The sequence below is a fragment of the Mustela lutreola genome, chromosome 5 (genome assembly GCF_030435805.1).
Source record: "Mustela lutreola isolate mMusLut2 chromosome 5, mMusLut2.pri, whole genome shotgun sequence".
NCBI classification, from domain to species: Eukaryota; Metazoa; Chordata; class Mammalia; order Carnivora; family Mustelidae; genus Mustela; species Mustela lutreola.
The window spans coordinates 148453383-148479015 of record NC_081294.1 but is presented as its reverse complement, the minus strand read 5'-3'; positions in this window follow the sequence as shown (position 1 = coordinate 148479015).

Sequence of the window (25633 nt, the reverse complement as noted above, 5' to 3'; positions counted from 1 at the left end):
TGTCCACTATCACCACTGCTATTCAACATAGTACTAGAAGTCCTAGTCTCAGCAATCAGACAACAGAAAGAAATAAAAGATATCCAAATCAGCAAAGAAGAAGTCAAACTACCGCTCTTTGCAGATGATATGATACTTTGTGTAGAAAACCCAAAAGATTCCACTCCAAAACTACTAGAACTCATACAGGAATTCAGTTAAGTGTCAGGATATAAAATCAATGCACAGAAATCAGTTGCATTTCATACAACAACAGCAAGACAGAAGAAAGAGAAATTAAGGAATCAATCCCATTTACAATTGCTCCCCAAACCATAAGATACCTAGGAATAAACATAACCAAAGAGGCAAAGAATCTGTACTCAGAAAACTATAAAGTACTCATGAAAGAAATTGAGGAAGACACAAAGAAATGGAAAAACATTCCATGCTCATGGATTGGAAGAACAAATATTGTGAAAATGTCTATGCTATCTAAAACAATCTAAACATTTAATGCAATCCCTATGAAAATACCATCAATTTTTTTCAGAGAGAGGGATCAAATAATCCTAAAACTTATATGGAACCAGAAAAGACCCCAAATAGCCAGAGGAATGTTGAAAAAGAAAGCCAAAGTTGGTGGCATCACAATTCCGGACTTCAAGTTCTATTACAATGCTGTCATCACCAAGATAGTATGTACTGGCACAAAAGCATATAGATCCATATAGATCAATGGAACATAATAGAGAGCCCAGAAATAGACCCTCAATTCTATGGTAACTAATCTTTGACAAAGCAGGAAAGAATGCCCAATGGAAAAAAGACAGCCTCTTCCGCAAATGGTGTTGGGAAAATTGGACAGCCACATGCAGAAAAATGATACTGGACCATTTCCTTACACCAAACACAAAAATAGACTCAAAATGGATACAAGACCTCAATGTGAGAAAGGAATCCATCAAAATCCTTGAGGAGAACACAGGCAGCAACCTCTTTGACCTCAGCCATAGCAACTTCTTCCTAGAAACATCGCCAGAGACAAGGGAAGCAAGGGCAAAAATGAACTATTGGGATTTTATCAAGATCAAAAGCTTTTGCACAGCAAAGGAAATGGTCAACAAAACCAAAAGACAACTGACAGAATGGGAGAAGATATTTGCAAATGACATATCAGATAAAGGGCTAGTATCCAAAATCTATAAAGAACTTATCAAACTCAACACCCAAAGAACAAATAATCCAATCAAGAAATGGGCAGAAGACAATGAACAGACATTTCTGCAAAGAAGACATCCAGATGGCCAACAGACACATGAAAAAGTGCTCCATATCACTTGGCATCAGGGAAATACAAATCAAAATCACAATAAGATACTACTTTATGCCAGTCAGAATGGCTAAAATTAACAAATCAGGAAACGACAGATGTTGGAGAGGATGCAGAGAAAGGGGACCCCTCCTACACTGTTGGTGGGAATGTAAGCTGGTATGGCCACTGGAAAACAACATGGAGATTCCTCAGAGAGTTGAAAATAGAGCTACACTACAACCCAGCAATCGCACTACTGGATATTTATCCTAAATATACAAATGTAGTGATCCGAAGGGGCACATGCACCCAAATGTTTATAGCAGCAATGTCCACAATAGCCAAACTTTGGAAAGAATCTAGATGTCCATCAACAGATGAATGGATAAGTAAGATGTGGCATATATATACAATGGAATACTATGCAGCCATCAAAAGAAAGAAATCTTGCCATTTGCAAGGATGTAGATGGAACTAGAGGGTCTTATGCTGAACAAAATAAGTCAATCAGAGAAAGACGATTATCAAATGATCTCCCTGATAGGAGGAATTTAAGAGGCAACGTGGGGGGTTTGGGGGGTAGAGAAGGAAAAACAAAACAAGATGGGATTGGGAGGGAGACAAACCATAAGAGACTCTTAATCTCACAAAACAATCTGAGGGCTGCTGGGGGTAGGGGGGGTTATGGAGAGGTTGGTTGGGTTATGGATATTGGGGAGGGTATGTGATATGGTGAGTGTGTGAAGTGTGTAAACCTGGCGATTCACAAACCTGTACCCCTGGGGCAAATAAAACATTATATGTTAATTTAAAAATTAAATTTAAAAATATCAGAAGCTAAAAAAAGAAAGAATTCTTTTTTTAAAAGATTATTTATTTATTTATTTGACAGATAGAGATCACAAGTAGGCAGAGAGGCAGGCAGAGAGAGAGAGGGGAGGAAGCGGGCTCTCTGCTCAGCAGGGGCTTGATGCGGGGCTTGATCCCAGGATCCTGGGATTATGACCAGAGCTGAAGGCAGAGGCTTTAACCCACTGAGCCACCCAGGAGCCCCAAGAATTCCTTCTTTTGGGAGGAAACCTCCATCTTTGTGCTAAAGGGCTTCAACTGACTAGGTGAGGCCCACCTACACGATGGGGTATCATGTGCTTTATTGGAAGTCTATTGATTGTACATGTTATTTACATCTTTTACAAAATACCTTCAAAGTCACACCTAGACCATTGTTGTGCCAAATATTTGCACGTCATAGCCTAGCCATGTTGGCATAGGAAACTGACCATCACAGAGCCACAGGCAGTGGGCTGGGTTCTCAGGAAGCACAACGTTAGCACCTCCTTTGCTTCCCCTTCAACACTCATCCTTCTTCAACCAGGAGCTCTTTATGCAGTCACAAGTCCAGGGAGCCTCATATTCCACCAAAACTATTTTGCCCATGGCAGCACGCCTTCCCTGGGACTGAACATACAGCAAGGCTAGGCTGCCTAAGTGGGGGGAAAGGCCTGGAGTATAGGACATATGGGAAACCTGTCATCATCGCATTCTCTGTGTGTTCATCTGTACTGCCGGAGCTCAGCCTGCTCTTTTTCTCCCCAGTGACAGAAAGTTCCCTTCACTCTTGTTGTGACTTCTTCATCACCCATGTCCTCTGAAACCCTTCTGCGTCCTGACTGCTGCTCTCCACCTGCACCTAAGTGACGCGGCTGCTTGGAGGTTTCTCAAAGACTCATTAATGATTAGACGCTTTTGGGCCCTCCGTCTTTGGCCTTCCAAAGGGCCTCTCGGGACTCTTAAAACATCTTCCGTTTGGGTTCTTGTTGTGATCCTCTGTTTGCAGGGGAATCCCCTCCATCTGATGTCCTGAGTACGGTACTCCCCAAAGTGTTCCTCTGGCCGGGTTCTCTTCCCCACCACCATTTTGTTAACAATCATACCTACCTTCAAAGTACATCATCTTGTCAGAGGAGATTCCACCACACATATCTCCAGCTCCAGATTCTCTCATGAGCTCTAGATTCGTATTTTTTCCCTGTATTCAGGATTTCTCCTCTTAGGTGTCTCTCTGGTACTTAAATTTTATTATGTCCAAAAGTCATTGTCCATCTCCTTGTCCAAAAAGCCGTGTGTGTGTGTGTGTGTGTGTGTGTGTGTGTTCGTTCCTACTGACCTCTCTACAAATTCACCATAACTTCCAAGTACCTGGGCTTCAACTTGAAGTTGAACGGTATTTTCTGCCCATTGCCTTGCCCTGCTCCCCACAACCACCTCATTTCCACAGTTTATCCCATCAAGACGTGTCTCAGAGTCTCTCACATTTCTGTTCTCACGGCCACCACCCAGGTGGCCTCCTTGTCACTCATCTCCTCCCCTGTCGTAGCAACCTGAGTGTCCTCACTCCACCAGCAACTGAGCCCCCTGATATTCCTGAGCATACCTGGGCTCTCATTCTCCCTGTTTTGCTCAGGCTCTGTCCTTTGCACCCCTCTTTCCAAAGGTTACCCTTGAAGCCACAGACTTCATTCTGCCATCTTGGCATTTTACCACCTTGCCTTGTAGTGATTTCTGTGCTTCTGAGTTTCTATAAGGGCCTTAATTTGTCTTGGAAGCCCCTGAAGAGGTCAAGAGCTTTCGATATGGGAGGGCAAATTGGCTCTATCTGCCCCTAAAAAGTTTTGCTCACGGAAGGTGCTTCGTAGATATTTGTGGAAGGAAGTAATAGGTGCTCACCTGTGTCTCCTCCAAAATACAAAGTGAGGGGGTAGGTACTTGGCCTTCTCCTCTCCCGTTCCTCTTCCTGCTCCAAGCCCAGGGTAGTGTGGGACACAGAGATCTCCGGAAACCTCTGTCACGTGAGGGACTCGGGAACTTCAAAAGACCTGGAAAGTATCGCCCTGCCTCAAGTCCCCCTGCCTCGCAGAAATTTCTCAATGGACTACAGGGCTATATATTGCTTGCAAATATATTTTGATAATCCTCTTAAGGTTTTTAAGTATTTTTCAATTATTTAAATTAAATTGCTTTAATAAAGACATAAATAGTAAAACCTTTAATCAATCAAAAGACTGCATACAGAAATCCGGATATCTACTGTCTCTTGAAAAACAATGACATTTAGCAAGATTGGACCCCTAGTCCCACTGGGTAACCATTGGCTGGAATTTATTCAAGTGTTTCTTTGCTCTGGGGCCCAGAGGCTCCACGTTGCTGCAATTCCTTCCCATCCTTTTTAAAGTTGGCAGCCTGGTCCCCACACACTCAGGAACCCCTCCTACCTGATCTAAGCCATTTGGGACCCTAACTTCTTTCTGTGGCCCACGCACCGGTCAGGCTCTTCCTATGACCACATGCTAATGAGTATTCCAAGTTCACGCTGACATCCCTCTCCAGGCTGACAAATGAAGGCCCCCTTCCCTGGGGGACCCGTAGAGTCAACCCCATGCCAACTGCTGCCTGTGACCTCATTTTGTTTCTTTCTGCCTTTCTCCTCTGCTTCCAGGGAAAGGGAGCCAAGACCCTAAACAAAAACAAGCTTTCATCCTCCCTCTCCTTAAAGAACAAATGAGAGCAGTGATTGCCAACCCATCTCCAGTGTGAGTATCTTCCCGGAACAAAGGCCAGCAACAGTTTGGCCTGGCCTGGTGGCCGATCATAGGCAGGGGGGCTGGGGGTGGGGGGCTGTGGAGAAACCAAGGGAAATTCTCAAGTTAAGCAAGGAGTCAGCACTACCGGTTCCAGAAGGGTTTTCAGATCAAGGGTGGATGCTCCTTCCAGAAGCCCTCGGGAAGTCTGGTTTATACAACAGGTATCTGGGGACTTCCAGGAATCTTCCAGATGATGAACTGAATCTATCCCTTGCCATCCAGTCACCCCATGGACTACAGACTTGGCCTCTATAAGCTGAGCAGGAAGGAATGGTCTGGAAATAGACCATACTCCCATGACCCCGTTAACCTAGCACAAACGCTCATGATGAATTTAACATGGAAATTGCTGGGTGGGGCCCCAGCTCAGATGAGACTCGAAAACAGGGCATTTCGTCAAAGGAAAGTAGGAGATCAGTTCTTGTGTCATCAAATTCCTCAGGTTTATACTGTGATCTGAGTCACTCCCCACAGCCAGGCTTTCCTGAGAGAAGATTTATATACATACATATGTAGTTTATCGAATTCATATGCATTTATGAAGATTAATATCTAATGTATAGGGTTAAAATTTATCTATAATTTTATAAAATTTACACACACACACGTATACACACACACATACATGTTACAATAGTACATACATTGGTTAAGCTTTGATACTGCTTTTCTTCTTTCAGGACTTTGAGAAACACAACGCCCCAAGAGTATGTTTCCTAGGCTGATTTTATTTTATTATATTTTATTTTATTTTATTTTTTAAGATTTTATTTATTTATTTGTCAGAGAGAGAGCACAAACAGGGGGAGCAGCAGGCAGAGAGAGAAGCAGGTTCCCCGCTGAGCAGGGACCCCCCCCCCCCCGACGCCAGACTCAATCCCCGGACCCCAGAATCATCAGAATCATGACCCAAGCCAAAGGCAGCTGCTTAACTGACTGAGCCACCCAGGCACCCCCACCTCCACCCCAGGTTGTTTTTAATGCAAACAAGGGGCAAGATGCTATCACCTTTCCTGGTGCAACTGTAAAGAAGCAGGGGCTTTTCTGGTGAAACCTAACTCCTTCACCTTCTCCGCCACTGGAAATGTAGCCAATACGGTTCTTGGACGAATGGGTTATTAGGGGGCACCTGGAACCGTGCAGCTCAACAGGCATTGGAGGAGTTCAGGCTCAATGATTTCATTCATCGGTGCCTCTAGTCTTCATGTGCAGGATGTGCCCTGTGGCTGGGAAACAGGGCCCTGGGGGTGGGCTGGGGGTGAACTCCAGTGGCCCTAGACCAAGTTCCTGCTCCCACATGCAGTCCCCGGGTGATCGGTAATGATGATAAAAAAAAAAAAAAATCCTCTGAGCATATACAGTTCTAGACCTCTGAGCTGCCAATGGTACTCCTCAGCTGGGGTTCCTAGCTTCAGACAGATGGGCTGAGGGCTACACTTAGTGGGGATTTTCCCAGGACATGGCCCTGGACCCCTATCTCCCAAGGCACCCCACACCCCCACATTCAGTGTGTGCCCTCTGTCCTTTCCAGCTGGAAAGTCAGAGCTCCCACTATGTCTCCCTCTCTCCCCTCTGCATGCATTGAGGTCCTGGCAGCCCAGAGTTTCCCAAAGTGGCAGCTGAGGAGTTCCATCCTGCCTGTGGGATGGCTTGTTCACCCAGTGGAGTGTTTTGTTGGTTCTAAGGTACTAGCTTGTGGGCTAGGGGCTCCCTGTCCTACCAAATGACCTGCACACTTCTGCTGGAAACAGTGAGCTCCTTAGAAACATGGACTTTGGGTATATTTCACAGGGATGGGCTGGGGGGTGTGATAACAGTACCATGGAGAAGATGGGGTGCGTGGGAAGGGAAGAAACTGGCGGCGAGGGACCAGTCCATTAATTTTCATAATGTCCTCCAAGAGAAGCAAAAGAGAGTCATTCCACCCATTCCGCAGGTAGGACCACAGACTGTGATTAAATCAACCACAGATTATTTGTGAGGATGGCCTGGGTCAGAGCCTAGATGTTCAACTCAGACCTCATTCTATTAAGTTGTCCTGTCTTCCTTTGCCCTATCCAGATATTTCCCTAGGAGAGAGATGGAGTGTATATGTATATATATATATATATATATATATATATATATATAATATTTAAAAGAAAGACACCAATGAAAGAAAGACACCACTAAAAAGCTCCCCTTTCTGTAGAGGGTCCAGAAATAAACCCGCACTTACATGGCCAATTAATCAATGACAAAGGAGGCAAGAATATCCAGTGGGGAAAAGACAGTCCCTTCAACACATGGGGTTGGGAAAATTGGACGACAGCCACACACAAAATGAAACTGAACCACTGTCTTACAGCACACACAAAAATAAACTCAAAATGGATTAAAGACCTAAATGTGAGACCTGAAACCATAAAACTTCTGAAAGAGAACATAGGCAGTAATCTCTTGTCTTTAGTTTGAATATAGTGGATACACAAGTTTATACCTTCTGCTGTCCTCACCCCCTGGCCCGTGACCTCACTGCTCCTAGACCACTGACTGTATTCCTTATGCTCTGCTCCTTGTTCCCAGGACTTATTCATTTTATAACTGGAAGCCTGTATCTCCCACTGCCCTTCACCCGTTTTGCCTAACCCCTACTTTCTTTCCCTCTGGCAACCATCAGTTAGCTCTCTGCTTACTGTTTGTTTATTCTTTTTTTTTTTTTTTTTTTTTTTTTTTTAGATTCCATGTGTGAGTAGAATCATATGGTATTTTCTTTCTCAATCTGACTTACTTCCTTTCACATAATGCCCTCTAGGTCCACTCACGGCAGTAATCTCTGGGACATCGGCCTAAGCAACATTTTTCTAGATAGGTCTCCCCTCAGCAAGGGAAACAAAAGCAAAAATAAATGATTGGGACCACACAAAAATAAAAAGGGTTTTCACAATAAAGGAAACCATCAACAAAACAAAAAGGCAATCTACTGAATGGGAGAAGATATTTGCAAATGACATATCTGATAAGGGGTTAATGTCCAAAATATGCCGAGAACAGAAACAAATCAATCAACACACACGACGACAAGCCATCTGATGTAAAAATGGGCACAGGACCTGAATAGACATTTTCCCCAAAGAAGTCACACAGATGGCCAACAGACACATGAAAAGATGCTCAACATCACTCATCATCAAGGAAATGCATATCGAATCCACAGTGAGAAATTATAACACACCACGCAGAATTGCTAGTAATGAAAAGATAAGAAATAACTGTGTTGGTGAGGATGTGGAGAAAAAGGAACCCTCGTGCACTGTTGGCAAGAAGCCACCATGCAGACTGAGGTACAGCCACTGTGGAAAAGAGTAGGTAGACCCTCAAAAGATTAAAAATAGAAAGACCATACAATCTAGTCATTCCACTAACTGGGTTATCCAAAGAAAACAGAAATAATAATTTGAAAAAGTTATACGCATCCTTACATTTACTGTGGTATTATTTGTAAGAGCCAAGACATGCAAAAGCAGCCCAAGGGTCCATAATAGCTGAGTAGATAAGGAAGATGTGGTGTATACATATAGAGGATGGGGCATGAAATATTACTCAGCCATAAAAAAAAAGAATGAGATCTTGCCATTGGCAACAACATGGATGGACCAAGAGGATACTATGCTAAATGAAATAAGTCAGACTGAGAGATACATACCATACGATCTCACATATAAGTCGATCTAAAAAATGAAACAAATGAACCAACAAACAAGAGCAGAAACCCATAAATACAAAGGATAAAATGATGGTGGCCAAGAGGAAATGTGGGAAGGGAGCTAGCCAAACCGGGTGAAGGGGAGTGGGGGGTATAGGCTTCCAGATAGGGAAGGAATCAGTTACGGGGATGAAAGGCACAGCATAGGGACCAGTCAACGGTATCATAATAGTGTTATATGCGGACAGATGGTGGCCACGCAGGTGGTGAGCATAGCGTAACGCACAGACTTGTCAAATCGACATGTTGTATACCTGAAACTGATGGGATGTTGTGTGTCAACTCTACTCCAATTAAAAAAAAACAAAACAAGGGGCGCCTGGGTGGCTCAGTGGGTTAAGGTCTCTGCCTTCGGCTCGGGTTGTGATCCCAGGGTCCTGGGATTGAGCCCCGAGTCAGGCTCTCTGCTCAGCAGGGAGCCTTCTTGCCCCTCTCTCTCTGCCTGCCTCTCTGTCTATGTGTGATCTCTGTCTGTCAAATAAATAAATTAAATTAAATTAAAAACACACACACACACACAAAAACAAAACACAATCTTTTTCTGTCTTTCATGGTAGAGGCAAATGAGTGGTCAAATTAAGATGGGCCAAATTAAGCCACTTTGCTCAGCAGACCCCCTACTTTCTTGGCATGCTTCTATTCCGCCTGTAGGGATAGCCCAGAGGCTCATGTGTGCTTCCTTGGGTCCCCAAGCCCTTACCTGGGGCTCAGGGGGACTTAAGAGTGTGCTCAGCTGGTTCAAAATTGCTAACAAATGCAGCTGACCTCAAGAGGGTCTGAGCTGCGTGTGGCATGCAAGCCTACTGCTTGGCAGGGAAATCTGCTCTTTTCTGCCTTCTTTTCATGGCTCTAAGAAAATGGTAAGATGGACTAAGTCCCTCCCACCAACTGTCCGCACCCCCAAAGAGTGGAGGTGGTCCAGGACCACCAATAGTGATCCTCAGGGGTCCCTGCTGGTTCTGATGGTGAAGCCGGGTTCACCGAAATTTGGTCCTAGTGGAATGGAGGCCAATGGGGCTTCCTGAACGGAACCCATACCAAGAGCCAGAGGAGAGGGGAACATCTAGGGAGCGCGAGGTTCGTGTTAGGAGTGAGGGGAGGGATGGGGCGGTGGGATGGTGTAGCTTCCCCCAGGCAGGCCCGGAGCAGCAGGCACTTGGTTGCTGCTGAGTGGAGAACTTCCATGCCCCTGGGGTGGTTTAAGGTCTCCAACGTCACCCTGATAGCAGAATGGAGCGGTTGGTGCCAAGACCTCACTCCTAGAAGCCAGGCCTCATTCCAGGCAAGGCCAGACCCGGCGCAGAGCTGGCATCCGAATATCTGTTAATTCTTAGAATGGCGGATCCCGGTGCCCCAGGACTCGGCCAAGCCAGAGCGTGGCTGGACAATGACCTGGGGATTCACCTGAGCTCCCGTCAGTGCAGCCCCGAGTTCTGCAAAAATCCAGAAGTCATGAGAAGAGCCCAGGCAGCTGCTCGGTCCTCTAAACCATCACTCAGGGCTCCCCTTCCTCCTCTTCCTATCTACATTTGGGGTGACACGTTCTCTCCAACTGGCTCCCCTCAAGTAACGGCATGCCCCCAGTGACTTGGATGAATTCCTGGCCACAGAGCAAGGGTCGAGGATTTGGATTCTGCTCAAATGCACGGGTTTCTGGGAGCCTCCACCTTGGTTGGCTGGTAGGGCCTAGTTGCTCTGAATAAAGATTCCATTAACATGCTTCGAAACTTACAAGGATATAAAATATTCCCCCCCGCCAAAATCTGACAGCCCCCCCTCCCCGCAATGGGTGCCTGGGTGGCTCAGCCGGTAAAACGTCTGCCTTCAGCTCAGGTCATGATCCCGGGGCCCTGGGATCAAGCCCTACATGGGGCTCCCTGGTCAGGGGAGAGCTTGCTCTCCCTCTCTCTCTCAAATAAATAAATAAATACATATAATCTTGAAGAAAAAAAAAAGTCTGACCTCCACTTCCTCCACCACACTGCACCCATCCCATTCTCTGTCCCCCCAAAGTAACTGTTCTATTCATTCCTCAAGCATCTCTCCAGGGTTCCTTTATGCAAACATAAGCAAACACACACTCACTCCCCATACCCTACACAGACTATAGCGTGCTATGTACACCATTTGCATGCTGCAGGCAACCATCTTCCACCAGCCGACTGAGAACTTCCTCACTCATTTTTATAGCTAGGTAGCGCCCATGACCTTCCATCACAGGGCACCTACTGGTCCTCTAGACACAGTCCCTTTGAGCGGGTTCCATCTCTGCTACTATAAAACGGGCCGCAGTGGAAAAGCTTACACACACATCTGACAATCCACGAGGAGGGAACCTTCCAGAAGGGAGAGTCAACGTGTTTGATATTGGGGGGGATACAACCCCACCGTGTTCCATGCCGCTGGCCCGTTTGCTCCTCGCAGACATCGGAGGGCCGTGCCTGCTTGGCAGGGGAGGTGTCTGAGGTGAGATGGGGGCCATGGGGAGCCTGGCAGACACCCCATGAGAGAGGAGTGGAAGGCAGCAGACGGTTCTAGGCTGTCCAGACCAGTGTCCCAGAGGGCATTATCTCAGAGTTGCCAAGCCCACTTGAGCTACTCCAGGTTTAAGGAAGGGCTCAAAGGCCCCCTCGCCATTGGGGAGGCCTCTTTCAGAACAGAAACTGAACAGATGCATAGACCCTTGAACTCATAAGTGATTTGATGCCCTCGAGACCAGTTTTTGAGCTCACGTGACCTTCCATGTTTGTGGACCTAACCCTGGTGTGTGGTGGGATGGCGGTGTCACTGTGGGTCCCCTGCCCCCTTTCTGTGACTTAACTGGCTCCCTGAGCTTATTTCAAGCCCCTCACCTGAGCAGTAAGTTCCATGCCCCCTGCCCTGAACTTCTCCCAGGCTTGTCCAGGCAATCAGATGATGTGGATGGGAAGCCCCCACCCCAACTATAAAGTACTCTTCAAATGTCCAAGTTATTGTCCCTGAAAGGCAGCGTCCAGTCCAATCAGCATGCCGGGGACCTTGGATCAGGCAGGGTGAATGAATGACAACCCGGGGGATGTGTGTCCCTTGGAGGGGGTAGCCTGAGCCGTTGGAGGGGTAGGGGAGAATACAGGTGACAGACTGTAGTCCACATTGCAGACCTCCCTGACTCCTTCCCCAGCCCTTAGCTTTGATAAGCTCAGCCCTGACTGCGGGAGGACCTTCTGTCTCTTTCTGTGGCAGAGGCTGACTCATTCCCCTCTTCTCTGCAAGAAGCGCAGAGACCAACCCCAGCCCCCTCTCTTCTACCAAAGACCCCATCCAGGCCCGGCTCTGAGCCTCGCCCTTCCAGATCAGCGCTGGGGAAAATGCATCCATGAATATTCATTTGCGACTCATTTCGGAGTGTTCTGTGTAAAGCCCCTTTGAAAGCGGCTGAGAACTGGCATAAAAGGCTTTGATTAATTCCTGAGTCAGCTGGCCCGTACCCTAGAACACATGCGGACGGTTGTCACAGAGAGCGGGTTTACAAAAGACAATGTCTGTGCAGATGTGTGGGCTCCCCCCCGAAGCCGCTTCCCACCCCCCAGCAAGAAGCAAACTGATGCTAGCCCGGAGCTGAGCCCTTAAGAAGTAAGCCACAGAGGTGGCTCAGGGTTTGAGCATCTGCCCTCCGCTCAGGTCATGATCCCAGGGTCCTGGGATCGAGCCCTCAGCTCAAACCCTTCCAGCTCAGCTGGAAGCCTGCTTCTCCCTCTGCCTCTGCCCGCTGCTCCCCTGCTTGTGTTCCCTCCCCTACTCTGTCTCTATCTGTCAAATAAATAAATGAGATCTTTAAAAAAGAAGAAGAAGAACAAGAACAACAGAACCAAACACCAAATTATACTTCCCCAAGAGGATGTCCTCTTCCTGCACAGTAGGGAGCTGGACCTAAACCTGCCTCCTTCTCCCCCCTGCTTCCTGGGTTCCCAACCATCCTACACAGAGCATTTGGACCCCACTGCCACCTGGGGAAGCCTTCCCCCACGGCCCCCTCTCACAGGGAAGCTTCACTCTACAGTCAAGGGAACTGCTGGTAGGCACCTCTCTGGAGGGAATTAATTGCACTCCTTGTCACCTTGTCACATCTCCCTGCCCTGCTGGCCTGTTTTTAGACATATATCTTGTGGGGGGCGCCCAGGTGGCTCAGTCGGTGAAGCATCTCACTTTATTGCAATGTTCGCTTTGTTGCTCTGGTGTGGAACCGAACCCGCGGCATCTCCCGGGGATGCCAGCCATGATGCTGATGATGTAATGGACCATTACAGTGTTACCATTACAGTAACAACAATGTTGACTAAATACTATACTCCAGCTTCCGTGTCTTCCTCTCTGCCACTTAATTATGCCAACAACCCTCAGAGGGAAGGTGTATTTTTATCCCCATTTTACAGATGAGGAAACCGAGGCTCAGAGAGGCTTATTAATTTGCCTGAGGTTCCACAGTTTCTCTGTGATAAAGTCACCAATAAGTCCTCAAAAAGCTCCTGGCTTGGTGAAGAGAGAAACCCCTTTTAAAATCTGTGTTTCTGAGCAGCTCTGCGCCGTCCGTATGAATTGCGATTAGCTGGAGCTCCATAAGGGCCATCTGAGAAACCTGAATTCCTGCCGAAGAGATGGACACTGTAACCAGAAAAGGAGAGGGGTGTCTCAACAAAATCACACAGACTGTCAGAGGTCCAGCAGAAAGCCAAGACCCTGACAACCCGCTATCCAGGTATATCATTAGCTGTTTCCCGTGTTCATGGTTTCGGGACCCAAAGAAGGGTGGGAGGAATAACCTTATAGAGCAGACACTGTTAAAACCTAACAACAATCGGGGTGCCTGAGTGGCGCAGTTGGTTAAGTGTCTGGCTCTTGATTTCGGCTCAGGTTGTTATCTCAGGGTTGTGAGATTGAGCCCCAGGTCCAGCTCTGCTCTTGACATGGAATCTGCTTAAGACTCTTTCTCTCTCTCTCTCTCTCTGCCCCTGCCCCACCCCCTGCACACGCTCTCTCTAAAATAAGTACATAAGTCTTTTTAAAAAAACCTAACAACAATTATTCACCTGGTTGCCCCCTTTCTTTTTTTTTTTTTTTTTTTTTTTATTTATCTATTTGATAGAGATCACAAGTAGGCAGAGAGGCAGGCAGAGAGAGAGGAGGAAACAGGCTTCCCGCTGAGCAGAGAGCCCAATGCGGGGCTCGATCTCAGGACCCTGGGATCATGACCTGAGCCGAAGGCAGAGGCTTTAACCCACTGAGCCACCCAGGCGCCCCTGGTTGCCCCCTTTCAAACGGCGAGAGAACAGAGTTTTGTTGATGCTCCCTAAAGGACCCGTGCTCTTCAGGGATTGCTTAAAGCCTCTGGGAATTGGTTTAGGATGGACAAATGAACCCCAGCTGGCCAATGAGACATAGAGGAAGGCTTCCGGAAGACTTCTGGAAGTGTTTTCTTCAGCTCTTAAAAGGTGTGAGAAGAAGCAAGAGTACCTTCTTTTCTGCCTCTGCACACTGCTGACCGTGTGTGAAGCCTGGAGCTATGGCAGCCATCTTGGCACCATGGGAACCAGACAAACCAACACACAGTAGAACCTGCTCTTTGATGATACTATTGAGCAGCTAAATTAACCAATCCTGGAGGTGTCTTTCTGCCAGATTTCATATCAAATGAGATCCTAAATCCCCTTCTTGTTCAAGCTCGGATGCATTCGGTCATAAGTATTTGTATATGATTTTGCTCTGTGACCATTGCCAGCAAGTTTCCCCAGAAAGGGAGGGAAGGGTGATAAGTACTCCCTGCTGTCCACAAACTGCCCACAATCCCCCCATTTCCCCTGGCTCTCCTGGCTGACTCTCCTTCTCTGGCTCCCAGTCCAGCCCTCAGATGCTGAGGATAAAGAGCAGACATCTGGTCACCCGAGCCTGACTCCTCTGCAGGTCAGGTTGTGGATTCTCACCAAGCTGCAGATGACCTGCCCTTGCTCCCTGGGTCCATTAGAGGACACAGAGGTGGGGTGTCCCTGATGACAATGCTGAGAAAACTGCATGGACTTGAACTGAGGGCTGAGTAGGAACAAGTTCAGTCCACAGTGCGGAATTCTTGAGGAACAGGAAGTTAGAAACTACCAGTGTCTGTGCCAACAAGCTCTGCTTACAGAACGCAGAACTAAAGAACAGGGAACGTCAAATGTTATAAATGTTAGTCTGTGAGGCTGGGGTAGCACAGTCCTCGTCATCTTCTCTTCATAAGAGACGCCCCGACCAATTGGTTTGATTTTCGATGCTTGGCACGAAATAAAGCTTTGCTTGACTTTCGCTTTGTGTTGGCCTCGTTCCTTTGATCATGGACCCTAACACTTACAACACCCATGCTCTGATGTGGATATTTCCACTGTGCCTGTATCACTGAGGAAAATCAAGGAGATGATGTAACTTTCCCAACTCTGTGCTGCTGGGCAGTGGCAGAGCCAGGATTCAAACCCACTTCAGCTGACTCAAGAGCTCACGCTCCACAGACTACCACATGGGACCTCCCCATCCATTCCTTTGCTCATTCGCTGTTCTGGTGAGAATTTACTGAGCACCAACACTGAGCCGGCCAGGACTTGCGTTGAACACTGAAGCTACAAAGACAAGTAAGACACAGTCTCTGTCTGGGGTGCTTGGGCGGCTCAGTCGGTCAAGCGTCTGCCTTTGGCTTGGGTCATGATCCCAGGGTCCTGAGATTGAGTTCCGCATGGGGCTCTCTGTTTAGTAGGGAACCTGCTTCTCCCTCTCCCTGATGCTCTCTCTCTTTCTCTCAAGTAAATAAGTAAAATCTTTAAAAAAAAAAAAAAAAGAAGAAGAAGAAGAAGAAGACACAGTCTTTGTCCTCATGAAGCCTACAGACCAGTAGGGACCCAGCCATGTCAACATCTCCATTTGCACCACAGAAGGACACCCTGCACCAGCACAGAAGGGGCACTCAACTCAACCCCGGGGCAGAGACACCATGGAAAGAGTCCTGGAGGAGATGAGAGTCGCACACAGAGGGTGCCATGTTGCAGAGGGGACAACCTGAGAGCGAAAGTTCTCAGGGTCTGCTGGTCCCTCTATCTCTCTTCAGGGAGCATTGCATCCCCGCCCCGTAATTTCTCCAGCACAAACTTCTTACCTGGGTCTGGCTTTCCCTAGAGTGGGTGCCTCAGAGCAACAGTTCCCAAATCCAGTTCCAAACTGACAGGTCATCACTTCTGCCGTATTCTGCTGGTTACAGCAGCCCTAGAGCCGTCCAGATTCAACAGGAGGGAAGGGGCCTTAACCTCAGTTCTCAAAGAGAGGAGTATCAAAGAACCTGTGGCTTTCATTAGTCTACCCCAGTGGCTGCGGGAAGGAAATGCGCTAAGCTGTCCAAAACACCTAGAAGAAGTCCCAGCACAAAGCGAGCCTGATCCCCATGTCTGCTGTTGCTGCTATGACTTTATTACTGGTGGTGCCTGTAAGAGCCCTGCTGGCAAGGCCAAGGAAGCAAGACCTTTTACAGTGGACTCCCTCTACAGAGAGTCAAGCATGCATGCGTGCATTTCCTCATTCACACGCTGAACCAACACTTACAAAGCATGTACGGCATCTGAGACCCTGAGCTAGCTAGTTCCTGGGGGACATGCTGAGCGAGACAGGCAGATCTTAGCCCATATAAAGCTAATATTTTAATGGAGGGAGCCAGAAGATAAACAAGTACAGGGAGAGGTAAAGTGTGAGATACAGGTTCTGATCATTCCCCGAAACGAAGCCAGGGGACCTGACAAACGGAACTGAAGGAGCCTCTTCTACTTAGATGGGTCGTTTTGGAAGGGCTCTTTAAGGAGGTGATATCTGAGTGTGGACCTAAGAAATGAGAGTTTGTAGGGCGCCCGGGTGGCTCAGTTGGTTGAGCATCTAGTTGTTGATTTCGGCTCAGGTCATGATCTCAGGGTCTTGAGATCGAGTCCCACGTTGATGGGCTCTGTGCTCCATGGGGAGTCTGCTTCTCTCTCTCTCTCTCTCTCCCTCTGCCCCCAAAAATAAAAAGAGAAGAGGAAGAAGGAGGAGAAGGATTAGAAGAAATGAGAGTATGCTAGCCTCTTAAAAATGTGAGGAAGATAATTCTAAACAACATGGACACAAGGCCAGGACATTGAAGTGAGAGAGGGTTTCATGTGTCTCTGGTCCGAGGCTGAGCACAGAGACAAGAAAGGTTTGTGATAAGACGTAAGTGCAGGCAGGAATCCAACCCTGTAGGAGAAGCGAGCCTGGAAACCCAACTTAAACGGGGAATGTACTGGCTCAGCTGAAAAGTAGAGGCACGGCATGGGACTGAACTGGGTTCAGAAAGAGTCAACAGGCCTTGCACGCTTGACATTCTGTCTAGACGAGTTCCCAAAGCCCCCGGTGTTCATTGCCTTTGCAGCCAGCAATCCCCACGGTTGCAGCAAGAAGACCTGGGCTTCAGTCTTACTGGATCAGCTCAGGAGATGTGATTCCTCTCTGGGCCAATCGTTGTGACATAGAAAAAGAATACGCTGACTGCCCATGTTGGGGTTACATGCTGACCCCCGATACAGGGAGTGGAGTGGAGTCAGCTTGCGGTAAGAATCAGAGAGAGAATAATTCTCCACCGAAAACTGGAGAAGCAGCTGTCAGAAGCAGGTGCATGGGTGCTGAGCAGGCATGGGGTGGTGGGAGGGAGGTATCCATAAGGCAGGCCTGTGTGGACTGTGGTAAGGATTTGGGATTTTATGCCAAAGTGTACTGGGAAGCCATCCAAGGGTTCTAAGGAGGCGTGAGGTGGGGAAGGGGAGCAGCAACCAGCTGGCATTTGATCTGATAACATTCAGAAGGGTTACTTTGACCACTGAGTAGAGAAAGGATTTCAAGTATCTAAGCCTGGAGAGATGGAGATCAGGGAACTATTACAGAATGGCAGGCTAGAGAGTTTGGGGCCTTGAACTTGGGGACGTGGGTGACAGCGCGAAGAGGCAGAGAGACGTGAACGGGTCCGCGATGCTCTTGTGAGCGAGGGGATGTTCTTGCCTATGGAGTGGAGGGAGGGCAATCAATGAGAGAAGCCGAGCACGGTTCCCAGGGTTGGGCTCGAGCGTCTGGGTGAATCATGATGCCATTTACCAAGAGGGGAGAAAGGCAGGGGAGGTGGGAGGACGAGGACAAGTCACGGCAGTAAAAACCAAGAAGTCCACTGTGGGTGTGTTCGGTTTGAAATTCCGGTGGGATTATCCGGTGGAGACGCTGAGTAGGTGGTTGGGTGAACGGGTCTGGAATGTAGAAGAAAGGTCTGCGCCTGACTCCTAAAAGCTGGGATCATCTGCACATAGGCGTTATGTAAATGTGAAAGGCTAAATGAGATCACTTTGTCTGAGCCTTGAACACCATGGATCTGAGCTGAGTCCACTGACAGTTGGACCGGGGAGGGGGTAAATGTGGTACAGTATTGTGAATGTAGTTCCTCCTTCTTGTGATTCTCTTAATAACATTGTCTTTTCTCCAGCTTGAGTGTAAGAATATAGTATACAATACACAGAACACACAAAATACGTGTTCATCGACAGTCTACGTGATCAGTAAGGCTTCTGGTCAACAACGGTAGGCTTTTAGCAGTTACACTGCGGGGAGTCAAAAGTTATACATGAATTTTCAACTACACAGGGCGGGCTGTGCCCTTAAAGGCCACGGTGATGGAGGAGGAGGCTTTTGTACTAGTTCCCTAACAAGATTTCCACTCAGTTCAAATGGTTTACTTACGTTCTAGGCAAATGTGGGCTCTCCCACTCCTGGATGTGTGTGTGTGTGTGTGTGTGTGTGTGCCATTCCATCTATTTGCAGTGAATTCCTCTCACTCCTCTGTGCTCCCGGAGACTCACGCCATAACAATCAACTTAAATATACCCTGTCCAGCAATCCTGGGAGCTCCAAGTTTTAGCTTATTCGCTCTATTGCAAATGTCAATAGAGCTATAACCTTCATTTTTCCTATAACCTTCATTTTTCATTCACCAGACATTTGGCATTTACAAAACACTGTCTCATGTCCTGTGTACATCTTATATTTCCCCTAAATAGATTATAAGCCCTTAGAAGGCAGTCTTCAAGCCTTTGCACTCCCCAAACCAGGCAAGCTGTCCCAAAAAGAGTTAAGAAAAAGAAAAAACAACACCAAGGTCTGTCGATCAGAGATAACATCCGCTCATACTTGCTTGCGATGTTTTCGATCCGGTGGCTGGGAATTCATCTCCGACTCGCACACTTCGTGAGGCAGGGGCTCAGGGAGGGCGTCCCAATCAACCTCCTGAGAATGAGGTAAGGATTGTTCGGTGCTTTTAAAAAAATACTTATGGGGGCGCCTGGGTGGCTCAGTGGGTTAAGCCGCTGCCTTCGGCTCAGGTCATGATCTCAGGGTCCTGGGATCGAGTCCCGCATCGGGCTCTCTGCTCGGCAGGGAGCCTGCTTCCCTCTCTCTCTCTCTCTGCCTACCTCTCCATCTACTTGTGATTTCTCTCTGTCAAATAAATAAATAAAATCTTAAAAAAAAAAAATACTTATGGCATGGGGCGCCCAGGTGGCTCGGTGGGTTAAAGCCTCTGCCTTCGGCTCAGGTCATGATCCCAGGGTCCTGGGATCGAGCCCCACATCGGGCTCTCTGCTCAGCAGGGAGCCTGCTTCCTCCTCTCTCTCTGCCTCTCTGCCTACTTGTGATCTCTGTCAGATAAATAAATTTAAAAAATTTTAAAAAAAATTAAAAAATACTTATGGCAAATAAATGCTTGTGGCAAATAAAGAGAATATGACTCAATCCCACACTGAAAAGAACCAGATGAAAGCAGTTCCCCATCGAGGAGAACCAAAGAATTCAAATGAATGCCTACGAACCACTTCAGCTATTTCTGCAGCTATCCCTGAATAATACTCCGCTCAAATGGAACACATCTCAGTGTGTTTGTGCCCATTTAACACTCCCTCTTCCTTTCCCAGCCCGGGGTTCCATAACTTACAGTTCAGAGTCATCCCAACATGTTTGCAGGTGGTCAACCTGGATTTCCAAGCTCCAGAGGGCTCCATCAGCACTTGGGGATCTGGAAAGCCCTTCACTGTCATTTCTTTTCTGTTGTACGGCACATGACCTCCCTGTCCCACCTCCTCTGCAGATAACCCTTTCATTCTCTACTTGGACTTGTCTCAACCTGGATCCCAACAGTTTGCGGCTCTTCTAGGCTCCCTCCATCCGGGCTCTCTTTGGTCTGCTGCCCACAATGGAGTTTTCCCATTAGGCAAATCACCCCTCAACCCCAAATTTTTCTTAAAGCCACAGCCAACACACCCTCAAGTGGGCGAACTCCAATGGCCGGGACAGTATTGAATGAAATGAAGCAAGTCTGATTCAGTTCTCTAAATTTGACTTGCTGCTGATTGAGTTCTATTTTCCAGAGGTCAGAGTACTTTCCCTTTCTGATTCACGGTTCACTTCAAAACTAGTATAACCTGAGTCTGCTATTTGAACATGACCCTTCATTTTTGCCTCTGCAACCTCCAGCTGCACTTGGGTCCTAGGGCTCAGCCTGCAGACTGGACAAAGTGAGCTGGACAAAGACCCATCCTGGAATAGGAGTCTTGGGCCAACCATTTAAAATGACAGCATGGGGGAACCTGGGCGGCTCAGTGGGTTAAAGTCTCTGCCTTCAGCTCAGGTCATGATCTCAGGGTCCTGGGATCGAGCCCATTTCGTGCTCTCTGCTCAGCGGGGAGCCTGCTTCCCTTCCTCTCTCTCTGACTGCCTCTCTGCCTCCTTGTGATCTCTCTCTCTGTCAAATAAATAAATAAAAGCCTTAAAAAATAAATAAATAAAATAAAATGACAGCAGGATCACCTGCTAGCTAGACAGAGCCTATTTTCTTAAGTGAAAATGAAGGTGAAAAACACTTGGAAGTATGGTCATGATGATTAAATAAGGTAACATGAGGGAAATGCCTGGAATCAAATCTTGCATCTAAGTAGAGGTTCAGCCACTGTATGAAATGGCCACATTGGCATAGGACAGAAAAATGGGCAAATATTGACAATGTCCTATGGTTCAGCCTGCCATTAGCCTGCTATTCAAGCATTAAGGACACTCGTGTCCAACTGGCTGGAGTCCTGGGTACAGATGGGAAGGCATTTTCGGGTTGGTACCTCAGACTTAACTTTTATTCAAATCACCAAAGAATCGAGGAATGCCAGCATCCTGCTAAGTTCTTTCTATGCTGGAAGATTTTCTTGACTCTGAGCTGCTTAAGCAAAGCTCATTTAAGAGCTAGGACAGCAAGGTGGTCTGGGGAGGGATTTCCTGAGCTCTGCTGCTCGCCAGCTTCTTGACCTTGAGCAAGTTTGTTGGATAGTCTGAGTCTCAGTTTTCTCCTTCAGGACATAGGCTAATACAGGGTTGCTATGATGACGACTAAGTAAAGGAAGTTAATATACGTAAAATCCTTAGAACCCTGAAGTGTTGATTGTCATTAACTTGATTTAAAATAGGTGGTGTGGGGAGGTGAGGAATGCTTGGGTGGCTCAGTCAGTTGAGGGTCCGACTCTTGGTTTTGACTCAGTTCATGATCTCAGGGTTGTGAGATCGAACCCCACATGAGGCCCACATGCTTAGCAAGTACACCCGGCGTGGAGCCTGCTTAGAATTCTCCCTCCCTCTCCCTGTGCCCTTCCCTCCCGCTTCTCTCTCTCTCAAACTAAACTAAACTTCCCAGCCCCAGGCACTAAGCTCATACTCCCTGAGCAGATGGGCTCCAATGGCTGTACCTTGAATACAGACCCATGTTCTCAGGCTAGTCCAGGATCTCAGGCAATGACTCGGTTGTTCATGCTCTGTGGAGTCCCAAAGCGGCAGCTGGGCAGTCCCTTGGAGGCACGAAGGGGGCAAAAGGAAAGGACTTCACCAGTTTGTGCCAGAACAGATTGGGTGTCTCACACACGTCATCGGCATACCTATGTCCCTTCTCTCTGTAACCCTAATGACAAGGGAGACTGCCCATCACCTCTTGGGCTGCCATTTATAACCCACTTGTGCGTGTGCAAAACAAGGGATAAAGCCTGCCTTATATGGAGGTTTTGAGGTATGTCTCCTATTCATATATAACATATTTATATAATTGAAATTGTTTGTGTGTATGTTGTTTCCATACAACTATTTTAGTTGACCTCCATGGGAGGGTTGGTTTAGCCTGCAATTAAGAGAATTAAAAGTCCTCCAGTTGCTTTTTAAAAGGAGAATAAGAGCAGCTGTGTGTGTGTGCATGTGCGTGTGCTTGTGTGTGTGTGTGTATGCATGTGTGCATACAGGTACAAAGATTTGCTTAGCAAGTACTCTTGGCAAGTAGTGCCCTCATCTTATTACAGACAGATCTGCACAGAGTACTTAAAATTATCTCAAGAGAGTCTCTGAAGGCACTTCTTTTCTCGTTGGACCTTTGAAGAAAAGACAGAGACATAGAGAGAGAAATAGAAGATCTGGACCCGAGCTGGCTCAGTCTTGTTCTGGGCTTTTCCCTCAGGCAAAGGATAGTCCTCTCTCATTTCCAAGCAGAGGAGATTTTAACGCTAAGGGTCCAAGCTCCTGTTCTGTTGCCAAGAGTTTTGGGGGTTCTGAGCTGTTGGAAGGAGGAAGGAGTGGGTGTTTCTCTAAGTGGAGCAGGTTTGATGAAGGACCAGGGAATCTGGAGTCCTCACCACTGTCTGGAAGATAGAAGGACCCTGGGCCACGTGTTGTTAGTGGGTGGTCCCTCCGTGTTGGCGGGTCCCGTGACAGACACAGGAATGTGATGCTGGAACGACTTCCAAGGGCCTTTGGGTTCTGGGGACAGATGATGCTTGCTCCCAAGAGACACTGTATTGGCAGCTTTGACCTTCTGGCTCTCTAGCCAGTGAGTCTAATTTGTCTGTAATGACCAGAGAAGGCCCTCAGGGTATAAAATGATGTAGCTCATCTTGACTCTCTCAAATCCCTTAGAACTTCCTTTTTATCTTCTTGTTGCCCACAATGTGGAGTAGGTGGGGTATGTGTGTGTGTGTGTGTGTGTTTTTCTTCATTCTGCAATTGTAAGAAATTGTATGCTTTCCTTTTTTTGGCTCCTTCCCTTGATTCTCTCCTGTTCTTTTTTTGTGAAACTCTTCCTAGGAAGGCTGTTGGGGTGGCTGGATCTGCTTTCCACATCCCTTTGCCCTTCCCCTCATGTTTTTTCTCTTTGTCCTTTTATGTTATGTTCTGGGTCAACCTTTCAGGTCAACCTGCAAGCTCACAAATTTATTTTTCCTTTGTGCCACAAGGGCTCTTCATCAGAGGAATACTTTCAGGGACAAACCGAATGGGAAGAAAACAGTGAAACTTCCCGGAAGCTCACAGTCATCGAAACAAATGGAGAGATTCACCATGTTCTTGAATAGGAAGAATCAGTAACCTAGAACTGACAATTCTCCACCCAGACATCTAAAGCAATCCTGGTAAATCCTGGTAAAAACTTAAGAACTTTGTTTTTAATGAACAAGCCATCTAAAGTTAATTGGGATACATTTTGAGTAGGAGGAATTTTGTTTCTCGCATCTCCTGCTCGAGATGCCACTAATTTGATAGTAAAGGAACTACAACAACAGAAAGAAGGTAGAAACCTACAAAAGACAAAGATGGAAGCCAACCAGAGAACAGAATCTTGGAAGATAGAACCAGATGAGGAGAGGTGAGTGACTTTAGCATGGCAGAGGAAGCAACGAGCCAAGTCATCCACAAGGAAAACCCGAGATGTTCATCTTTGGAGAGAGCAGGATCGGTGAAGCGCTGGGTTGACGTCAAGGGCTAAATTGGGCATTGTTGAAACCGTGTCTATGGAGTAGCCATATCTTCCCCTCACCTCAGGCGGTCAGGCTACTCATCTCCCAGACTGCTGATTCAAGAGTTGTTTTCTGTTTAATTTAATGGGAAAGGCTGAGACTCAGGCTTACCAGATGGAGGCAGCAGAGGGGGGACACATGGAATCCTGCAAAAGACATGGCTGCCCTACACAGTTACCTCCCGCCAAATGACCCTCCATATGCTGACAGGCGCATAAAGAATCTCAGAAGATTCTTTCTTCCACAAACTAAATGGCTCTAAAGACAGAGCTTCCAGTTCTCTGTTCCCTCCTTCCCTCCCTCTCTGCCTCCCCACTTCCTTCCTTCTTCTGTCTTCTTTCCTTCCTTCTTCCTTTCCTTTTCTTTCTTTCTTCCTTTCTTCCTCCCTTCCTTTCTCTTTATTCCTTTTTATTTTCTTTCCTTCCTTCCTTTCTCCTTCCCTCCTTCCTTCCTTCTGTCTGTCTTCCTTCCTTCCTTTTATCTTCCTTTCTTCCTTCCTCTTATGAACTCTCTTATCAGTCGCCCCTAAATGGAGGCACACGCCAACAGGTCCTGCCCACCCACTCAGGGCCTCCAAACAGTATTTTAGAGGCTCTGAGATATGATCAGGTGCCAACTCTCCCAGACAATGGACGAGAACCTCTAGCATGAAAGAGAAAGACCACCCGAGCATAAAGGGGGAAAAAATCTCAAGGAAACAAGTGGAAGAGGATGTAAGATTTAAAATTCTACAACGCTGGGGGAAAAAGTAAAGAAATTATATCCCAATACCTAGAAATAGAAGTTATATAAAGGATAACTAACACAAAGAACAAGAAATAAACATTTCTCCTGGAAATATACATTTAATTGAAATACAATATTCAGTAGGAAAGTTGGAGAATAAACACAAGGAAATCTTCCAAAAATGAGCACAAAAAGATATAGCACGAGAAATTAGGGAAGAAAAGATAAGTGATGTCGAGGATGAATCCAACAGGCTCGCCATCCAACCAAATGATTTCTTGAAAAAGAGAAAATACAGAGGTGGGAAACATGAAAGGTTTGTGGCAATACAATTTCTAGCACTGAAAATAAAAATCTCCAGATTTCAAGTGTCTCTTCTATGCCCAAGAAAATGGACAAAATAAGACTGGTAATACCAAAGTACATAAGTTATGAGATGTCAGGTTTCCGGGGGAAAACGGAAAATCCTAACGATTCCCAAAAAAGAAAAATAAAATAATAATAAAGAAAGAAAGAAAAAGAAACTCATTTCCCAGGAAAACAGATATGAAGTAGGACTAGCATTATCCATAGCTACAATGAATGCTACAGATCGATAAGGCGGCACCTTCAAATATTTAAAGGAAAATTAAGTTTCAAGCTAGATTTCAAATCCTAGCCAAATTATAACCTCAGGGAGTAAATGAAAGAGACATTTTCACAAGGGTGAGAACTCCAAAATACTCCTCTGTTCTTTCTAAAAAGCTACTGGAGGACTTTCAATTCTCTTACTTGCAGACTAAACCAACCTTCCCATTGAGGTCAACTGAAACAGCTGTATGGAAAAAAAATACACACACACACATACACGCAATTTATATATATACAAATTAAATTATTTAAGTACATTATATATCTGTAATTATTTCATAATCAATATATTTTCATTTATAAATATTAAATATATTACTTAATTATTTTACTATATGATATTAAAGTATATAATTATATACCTTTTGTAAATATACATAAATACATTTTTTTTTTCTTCCTGAAAGCACCAAAAAGCTGATCAGATCGTGCCGGATTACGATGCCAACATTTCGGAGAATCCGAGAAGCAAGCTCCCAAAGCTGGTTTTGCTCTGCTCGAGAAGCCACGGCCGCAGCTTGGAGCTGTGGTATTTGGCAGCCTGTCTGGGCCAAAGAGATAAAAGGGCCGGCCCGGTGGAGAGCCTGATAAACACCCGCACGTTAAGGGCAGGTGCTTAAGGACTTTGCTCTCAGGGCAGAGCTTCCCATATATGTCTGTCTGCCCATTAGAATCTCCGGGGAGCTTTTAAAAATTCCCA